The following is a 9,380-nucleotide window of genomic DNA, read 5'->3' as shown; positions in this document are numbered from 1 at the left end:
GGATTAGAACATAGAACGGTACAGCACAGGAACAAGCCCTTCGGCCCACAATGTTGTGCTGAACCAATTACATTAGTAATAAAATGACCAACTAAACAAATCGCTTCTGCCTACACAATGTTGATATCCTACCATTTCCCTTGCATTCTTGTGCCTATCTAAGAGCTTCTTGAACACCACTATCGTATTTGTCTCCACCACCACCCCAGACAGCACATTCCAGGCACCCACCACGCTCTGTGTAAAAAAACTTGCCCCACATATCTCCTTTGAAGTTACCCCCTATCACCTTAAATTCATGTCCTTTGGTATGAGACATTTCAACCCTGGGAAAAAGATACTGTCTGTCTGCTCTATGTCTCTCATAACCTTATAAACCTCTATCAGATCTTCCCTTAGCCTCCGCTGCTCCAGAGAGAACCCTAGTTTGTCCAACCTATCCTCATAGCACATGCCCTCTAATCCAGGCAGCATCTTGGGAAACCTCTTCTGCACCCTCTCCAAAGCCTTTACATCCTTCCTATAATGGAGTGACCAGAACTGAATGCAATACTCCAGATGCAGCCTAACTAAAGTTTTATAAAGCTGCAGCATAACTTCCTGACTCTTGAACTCAGTGCCTCGACTAATGAAGGCAAGCATGCCATATGCCTTCTTTACTGCCCTATCAACCTGTGTAGCCACTTTCAGGGAGCTATGGACTTGGGCCCCAAGATCCCTCTGCTCACCAACACTGTTACAGGTCTTTCCATTAACAGTGTACTGTCTCTTTACATTTGATCTCCCAATGTGCAACACTTGACACTTGGCTGGGTTGAACTCCATCTGCCAATTCTCTGCCCATATCTGCAACTGATCTATATCCCACTGTATCCTTTGCCAGTCTTCTACAATATACACAACACCACCAATCTTTGTATCATCTGCAGACTTACTAACCTACCCACGTACATTCTCATCCAGGTCGTTTATGTACATCACAAACAGAAGAGGTCCCAGTACGGATCCCTGAGGAACATCATTAGTTACAGACCTCCAGCTAGAATAAGTCCCAATGACTACTACCCTCTGTTTTCTTACGGGTAGGCCAGTTCTGAATCCAAACGGCCAATTCACCATGGATCCCATGCATCTTAATCTTCTGGGTGAGCCTTCCATGAGGGACCTTGTCAAACACCTTACTGAAATCCATTTAGACAACACCCACAGCTCTACCTTCATCAATCACCCTCGTCACCTTGTCAAAAAACCTAATCAAGTTAGTAAGGCACAACTTGCCCTGCACAATGCTCATTGTCCCTAATTAGGCTATGGTTTTCCAAATGCTCATAAATCCTTTTCCTATGAATCCTCTCCAGTAACTTCCCTACTACTGACGTGAGACTCACCAGTCTACAGTTATCAGGATTACCCCTGTTTCCCTTCTTGAATAATGAAACAACATTAGCTACTCGCCAGTCCTCTGGGACCTTGCCTGTGGCTAGGAAGGACATGAAGATATTTGTCAAGGCCTCAGCAATCTCACCTTCTGCTCTCTCAATAACCTGGGGTATATCCCATCAGGCCCTAGGGACTTATCCATCTTAATGCTCCTTAAGAGACCCAACACTACCTCCTCCTTTATCTTGAAATGCCCTAGCATATTATCATGCTCCATACTGATCTCCCTATCCTCCAAGTCCTTCTCCTTGGTAAACACTGATGCAAAGTACTCATTAAAGACCTCACCTACATCCTCATTTATACTGAGATGAGAAGAAACTTCTTTTTCTGGATGATTGTGAATGGTTTTAATTCTTCACCCCAGAGCAAGTGGATCCTCAGTTGCTGAATACATTCAAAGCAGAGCAATAGAATTTTGGATACTATGAATATCAAGGGAAGTGGGGATCAGCAGGTCAGGTGGAGTTGAGGTCAAGGATCAGCAACTATTTTGCTGTGGTAGCACAGGCTCAAGAGTGAAATGACAATCTGCACATTACTCTCCTATTCCTTAATTTGTAATTCATTGGGAATCTGGGCCTCCCAAAGTCATTTTCATCCATTGGCATTCTGCTAAATAATGTGCACAGTCAGGATAATTGAGCTCAAATGCTAGCAGAGCTGCCTGTTATTGAACCCACAAAAGCACAATGCAAAGCCTTTAATGAATATCATCCGAAGCAACAATCTGCAGAAAGCAGAGGTGAATTAATAATTAAAATATAAGTTGCAGATTTAAAGTAAAATTAGACTGTATTATCCTGAAGGTTTGTGTACTCTGGATCATGTAATGTTTAATGGCTAAGAACTCAAAGTAACATGGCAGGGTAGCTTTGGGGAGGGGTGGAGGGGACACAGTTTAATGATCAGGACTGGATGCTCTTAAATTCTGATTTTGTATAGGAAATCCAGACCTTTGGTCATGTGATCTGTATTTCCTGTGAACACTCATTCATGCCATGTGCAGAACCCCGAGTTTCCCCAGTACCTGTCACTGATCTTTGCTGCAGTTAGTGCTGGAGGTCATAACTGGCTGTAACATTCAGGTCCAATTTCATTTTTTCAATTTTCTTGCATTGGCTTGCTCTCTCTGTCTTACAAGGCTTTGGTTCACATGAATGGTATCACTTTTCCCTGATTTTCCTGTGATTATTCCCTTCCACGACAAAACAATACATGGTAAATGGTAAGATTAAAAAACACGAGGATCTTGGGGTGAATATCCACTGATCTCTGAAGGCAGTGGGACAGGTAGATAAAGTGGTTAAGAGGGTGTATCAGATACTTGACTTCTCTGGCTTAGACACAATACAAGAGGTCCCTCTAAATCAGTATAAAACACTATTGAGGCCACAGCTGGACCATTGTACAGTTTGGGGTTTGGGTCACCATACTACAAGAGGGATGTGACAGCACTGGGAGAGGCAGCAGAGAAGATTTACAAGGATGTTGTTGGGGTTGGAAAATTATAGTAATAAGGGGAGACTGTTCTGGCTGGGATTATATTCTTTTAAATGAAGGAGACTGAGCATAAGAACATAAGAAATAGGAGCAGGAATAGGCCATTTGGCCCATTGAGCTTGCTCTGTCATTCAATAAGATCATGGCTGATCTGGCCATGGACTCAGATCCACCTACCTGCCTTTTTCCCATAACCCTTAATTCCCCAACTATGCAAAAATCTATCTAACTGTGTCTTAAACATATTTAATGACGTAGCCACTACTGCTTCCCTGGGCAGAGAATTCCACAGATTCACTGCACTCTGGGAAAAGCAGTTTCTCCTCACCTCCATCCTAAATCTATTCCCCTGAATCTTGAGGCTATGTCCCCTAGTTCTAATCTCCCCTACCAGTGGAAACAACCTTCCTGCCTCCACCTTATCTATCACTTTCATACTTTTACATGTTTCTATGAGATGCCTTCCCATGAGCAGATATTTAATTGAAATGTAGAAAATAATTAAAGGCCTCAATAGGGTAAACAGGCAGGTTCTATTTCCCTTGGCAGACAGTTCGATAACTATGAGGCACTGGTTTAAGGTTGAAGGGTTTGAAGGGAGTAGAGCAAAACATTTTTCACCCAAAGAGTGAGAGGGTTCCGGAACTCTATGCCAGAAAGAGTAGTGGAAGCAGAAATCTTCATCATGTTTAAAAGGTACCTGGATCAGCTTCTGAAGTATAAAACTACAAACCAAGAGTTGGGAAATGGAGATGGTCTAGATGGTTTGTTTTTGCCTAGTATAGCAGGGCTGGCTAAATGGCCTCCAAGTGTAGTGAGGGCTTTTGATTTGCTGATTACCCGTTAAATTTGTCGGAACATTTTTACAAGCTAAAGGCATGTTATCAACTCAAGGTACAGTTCTCCCTGCTCAGACTATTCAGCAAACTATTTAAATTTCTAGGACTCCTTTTAAGTCCTTTTGTAATCAACCTTTCTTTTATTGCCTTTCAAATGGATTCTTTCACTTATTCCTAATTCCATTTTCTTCTCTCCAACTATTTCTGACAAGTTCCTTCTTTTCTAAAGCTCTTGTATCTTAGTGGGGATACCAGGGCTATTCCACTGCAAAAGACACTGCTGCTGAATCTGATACGGTCACCAGCTGCCCATATGCACCCATTTTCTCAGCTACCTGCATAAGGTAATTTGCAGATTTACCTTTCCCTAAACCCAGGACACTAAGTCAATCATAAATGAACTAGGGTTAACCTCCTGGTTGTTTCTCTTTCTGTTTGGATATTCTATTGTTAACTTGTTCACTAGATCACCACCTAGATTCGTCCCAATCCCTCATGCATGATTATTTATTTTGTTCCACTTACTGTGCAATCATATATCTCTGACGAGCTTGCATTAGTATACTGGTCACGCGTTTAGGATATCCCAGAGCATTTCATAACCCATGAAACATTTTGTGGCAAAATCACTGCTGTGACGTAAATACATTTGCAGAGAATGAGGATTGGGGTCATGGACATCAACTTAATAAACAGGAGTTAATCTGCTTCATTGGGAGATAAAGTTGGCCAGGACACTAAGAATAATTCACAAATCTTCTCTAATAATGTCTTGGGACAACCTTGTGCATTTGAACAGATGGATGATGTCCCTATATTCCAATGAAGAGTCAGCCTAGATTATACAGTCTTGGACTATGGTTGAACACTTTTACCTTTGCCTCAGGGGCAAGAAAGCTCCCACTGAGAGGTCCTTCTTTTGAGTTCCTGATACTTTAATGTTCATTACATTAACATCTGAGGACTCACTTCAGTCCTGATTTTTGCCTGCTCTACCCAGCTTGTATTGGGCTTTGGTTTCTCCTGCATGGCTGATTCCCTTGCCAGAAAATCTGCGTGTGGCTTTCCTGTAACAATATCTCTGTGACTACAGTTTTCTAGATAAGATTCCTTCATATCTCTTTTACTGCAATGCTGTCAATATTCTGGGCACTAATGAACAAAATATAGAAAATAAAATGATCCTGTCTTGTTCTCCATTTTGTATCTATGTGGCTGAGATCATGTGATACGGTCCTGCACAGGCATTGGTCAAATGACCAAGAATGGCACTGATCATTTTCAAGTTGCCAATTGCCTTCCTGTAGAGAATTCAATGATTTCTAGAGCTCTAGCTCTGAATATAGTAACCAAAATTTCAACTGTGTTCATTACCATATAACAAGTGTAGGTGAAATGTTAGTTTAGTAAAATTATCTCCACAGCATATTTCCATCAACCAGTCCAAGTATCTCACCTGTATCTCAAATAGATCTTCCTTTGACCACTGAATATGTGATTATGTTCTTGATAAGAAGCATACCTGAAAATGCTCTTATGTAAAACTACCAAGTGTCAACATATGGCTGCCTTGGTAGCATTAGTCTCTCCCCTGTGCTTGTTTAAACTGGGCTGTTGAGATCGGTATCCCAAATATCTGTTGAGTCAGTGATTAAGAGGAACAACAACTGGCAACTGACCAAAAGACTCAACTTCAGTACAAACCCTTGCCATCTGGGTGAGTATTTTAGAATTCCCTTCTGGGGCAGATAAACATGACCATACAAATGAATGGTCCTCTCCCTGAGAGACAGACGTTGGATAGGATTGAGTAATGGGATGACAGCGACTGCCCTATGAAAGGATTACACCAGAAGTCTCTCACCTGTTGTTGCTCTGATAGAAACAGAGGTTCTGCACATTAATGCCAGAGAGCTTCAGCCTCACATGTGCCAGTTTCTGAATCAGCCACTGAACTGCCATCCCTGAAGCTTTGTATTAGGAAGTCTTGGCCAGCCATGAGCTAAGTTGACCATTTTGTTTTAAATCAAAAGTGCACTGTAGACATGTCACTTTAATGGTTAGAAATTCTATCCCACAAAAAAAAGAGACTGCTCCTTCTGTTTATGAATAGAAGGTGATTACTAGTAACATCAGGAAGTAACTCAGCTTCTGGAGTTGTCAGCCAAAATTGATGACAAATGACAATCAATTTTTAATTTGTTAATTTTTAATTTAATTTCCGTGTTCACCGTCTGTGGTTTCTCCTTCCCTTCTTGTCATCAATAAGGTTTAGTCCTAGCCATCCCTCTCTCTCTCCCCCTCTTTCTGCAACTTAAACTAACTTACTTTCTCTCTTTCCCAGTTCTGATGAACAGTTTTCGATCTGAAATGTTTCCTTCCACAGCTGCAGCCTGATCTGCTGAATGTTCCCAGCATTTTCTGTTTTTACTTGAAAAATGCTTTAGCTTGCCTCAGGGAAATGTGCATATATTAATGCCAAATTTACTGGTTTGCTTACTGAATGGTTCAAACATTTGAAGAGTGACAGGAGAGAAGAAATTGAGAAGAAAGGGGCGAATTTTGAAAAGATTTGGATCAATAAACAAACTTGATACAAACTGACTTTCTTTCCCTCATCCCACTTCCCAAGCCTATTTCCTTGGGCCAGACTCTTGAAACTAAAGGGATGTTGACCGGACATGAAAACAGGAGATTAATCTCACTTTACACAAATATGAACAAAAATTAGCAAGTGCCTACACTGACAATGCTCGTGTCACATATATCGACATCTTTTGTCAAATACACAACTCATGAGAGCAATAAATATTAACTAATAGCTAAAACACAGGGTTGCCAAAGTCTCAGTAATGAATTTAAACCAACTGATAAAGTCCACCTGTCACAATAAAAGGTAAAGAAAAAGGCCACCTGCATCACCAAGCTTGGTTGAGCTGGCTCCCACCTACTTGCCTCATGACAACATCCCTGGAAGCAAGCCCAATAATTGAAATTTATTGGTGTGTTATTTTTAAATGTGCTGGTTAACACATTCACGCCAAATTCCTGTCCATACTATTTTAATGAAGCCATAACCAGTTTAAAATGAATGAGCTAATGACCCTGATAAGTAGTGGAGAAAGGAATTTGACAGAACCATGCTAACCAGGACACTAAAAATAGCATAAAGAAGGAATTTTGACTCAAGTTGCCTTCAAATCTCTTTGTATAATTATTTTAATGATGCCCTTTTGTCTGGAATAATTCCATTTGTATTTCCTGTTTACACTGGTTCTTAAAATGATTATTCCAGTTTTAGTTTTTGAATTCTATATTCCTACAACCAATTTGTCTGAAACAATTTCAATACTCTTAATCTTTCCTCAGATTCCAGAAAACAACATGATTGTTCATCACTGCAACCTCTTGATCCTCTTTGAATATCCTGTTTTTAATAAGCTAGAAAGGCATGCAGCTAAAAGAGAATTTTACATTCAAACTACCTGGAGTGACAGTGACAAATGAATGGTATGCATCATGAAAATCAAATCTTTTTGACCTTCATTACAATTTATTGTATTTTTACAAGTTGGTTTAATACACAGGATAAAGGCAAGGAGAGTTCTCTTCATCTGGATATTGTTGCCAACCTTACAGGATCACCCCTATGTCTCAAAGGTAATGCTACAAGCAACTCGGCTGAATAATCAAAGGGGGATTAACAAGATTTCTTAATTTCCAGTTAACATATAATTATCAGCAACATAAGTAAAAGGCATATAGACTATTCAACCAAACCATTATCTGAACCATCGAGCCTACAGCAAGTTAAGTCTGGGTCATAATCAACAGATTTGGGACTAATAGCAATCTCTCATTGGCCCAAAAAAGGTAAATCAAAATTGATTTTTGCATGATTGCTTCAGCTCTGTCACCAGTAAAACCAGCCAAAGATTGCACAGAAACTGTTTCAACCAGTTCGGTCCTGAGTTAGGGTCTTGATGGATTTGGAATTGAATTTTCATGTTAAACAGGTCCTACAGCCTGAAATGGTCACCTATTTTGGCTGCCTAACAACCCATTTCAATTAACTTGGCAGGAAGCCATTTATCAGGCTGCATAGAATGGTGATCTATTGAGGGCATTTTGAGATAATTGTAACCTATTTTGTCAGGTTAAAAATGACACTATTTCATCTTACCGTCCTCGAATTCTTTGCTCTATTACATATTTTATTACAATATTTAAAAACAAATGGCGTGTGTATATATATAGTGTCCTGAAGTGTGTGTGTGTGTGTGTGTGTGTGTATATATGTATATATATATATACACACTTCAGAAATGATATAAAAGCATATATATATATATATATATATATATATATAGGCTTTTATATCATTTCTGAAGTGCCTTTATATGGAGTCATAGGGTTGTACAGCACAGAAACAGGCCCTTTGGCCCAGCTCATTCATGCGACCACAATGCTTATCTATACTAATCCTATTTGTCCACATTAGGCCCATATTCCTCGACTCCTTTCCTACAAAAGTACCCATCCAAAGGCCTTTTAAAGGCTTTAATTGTATCTGCCTCCACTGCTTCTTCTGAAAGCTTGTTCCATATAACCACCATCCTCTGGGTGAAAAACATGCCCCTCAGATCTCCTTTAAATTTCTCTCCTCTCACCTTAAATCTATGCCCTCTAGGTTTAGACTCCCCCACCCCAGGAAAAAGACACTACTCTATCTATGCCCCTCATAATTTTATTAACCTCTATAATGTCACCCCTCAGCCTCCTATATTCCAGTGAGAACAAATCCAGCCTATCTAATCTCTCCTTATAACTACAGCCCTCCATTCCAGGCAACATCTTGGTGAATCTCTTCTATACTCTCTATTGCTACCACATCCTTCCTGTAGTGTGCTGACCAGAACTGTACACAGTACTCCAAGTGCAGCCTGACCAATATTTTGTATAATTGCAACATGACATCCCAAGTCCTATATTCAATGCGTTGACTTATAAAGGCAAGCATGCTGAATGCCTTCTTCACTACCCTAGTCATCGGTGTTGCCATTTTCAGGGAGCTATGAACTTGCACCCCAAGTTCCCACTCCAGAGGTCTTATGTCCTGTTAGTATTTTATGTCCCAAAATAATAAATTTCCTTCTGAGGGGAAGCCACACTCAAAGTTTAAGCAAATCCCATGACAAATTTGCATAGAGCAAGGGGTCCCTCACTGAGGAAATAAGGAAAAGAGGAGCATGGTGGCACAGTAGTCAGTACTGTTGCCTCACCAGTGCAGGGACCTGAGATCGGGTGCTATATGTGTGTAGCTTGCAGGTTTCTCTGGGTGCTTCAGTTCCTTCCAAAATGGCATAGATGTGCTGGTAGGTTAATTGGCTACTGTACATTACCCAATAGTTTAGGTAAGTGACAGAAAATCAAAGAGAAGTTGCTGGGCAGGTGAGAGAGAATAAGTTGAAGGGGAAAAGGGAAGTACAAGACGACAATTGGGACTGCTCTGATGTGATGTGGCGTGGATTTGATGTGCCACATGGCCTCAACGTGTAAAATATAACTCCATAAGTAACCAAACAACCTATTTGCATG

Source organism: Pristis pectinata, chromosome 10 (genome assembly GCF_009764475.1).
Source record: "Pristis pectinata isolate sPriPec2 chromosome 10, sPriPec2.1.pri, whole genome shotgun sequence".
In the NCBI taxonomy this organism is placed as follows: Eukaryota; Metazoa; Chordata; class Chondrichthyes; order Rhinopristiformes; family Pristidae; genus Pristis; species Pristis pectinata.
Note: the sequence above shows the minus strand (reverse complement) of the source record.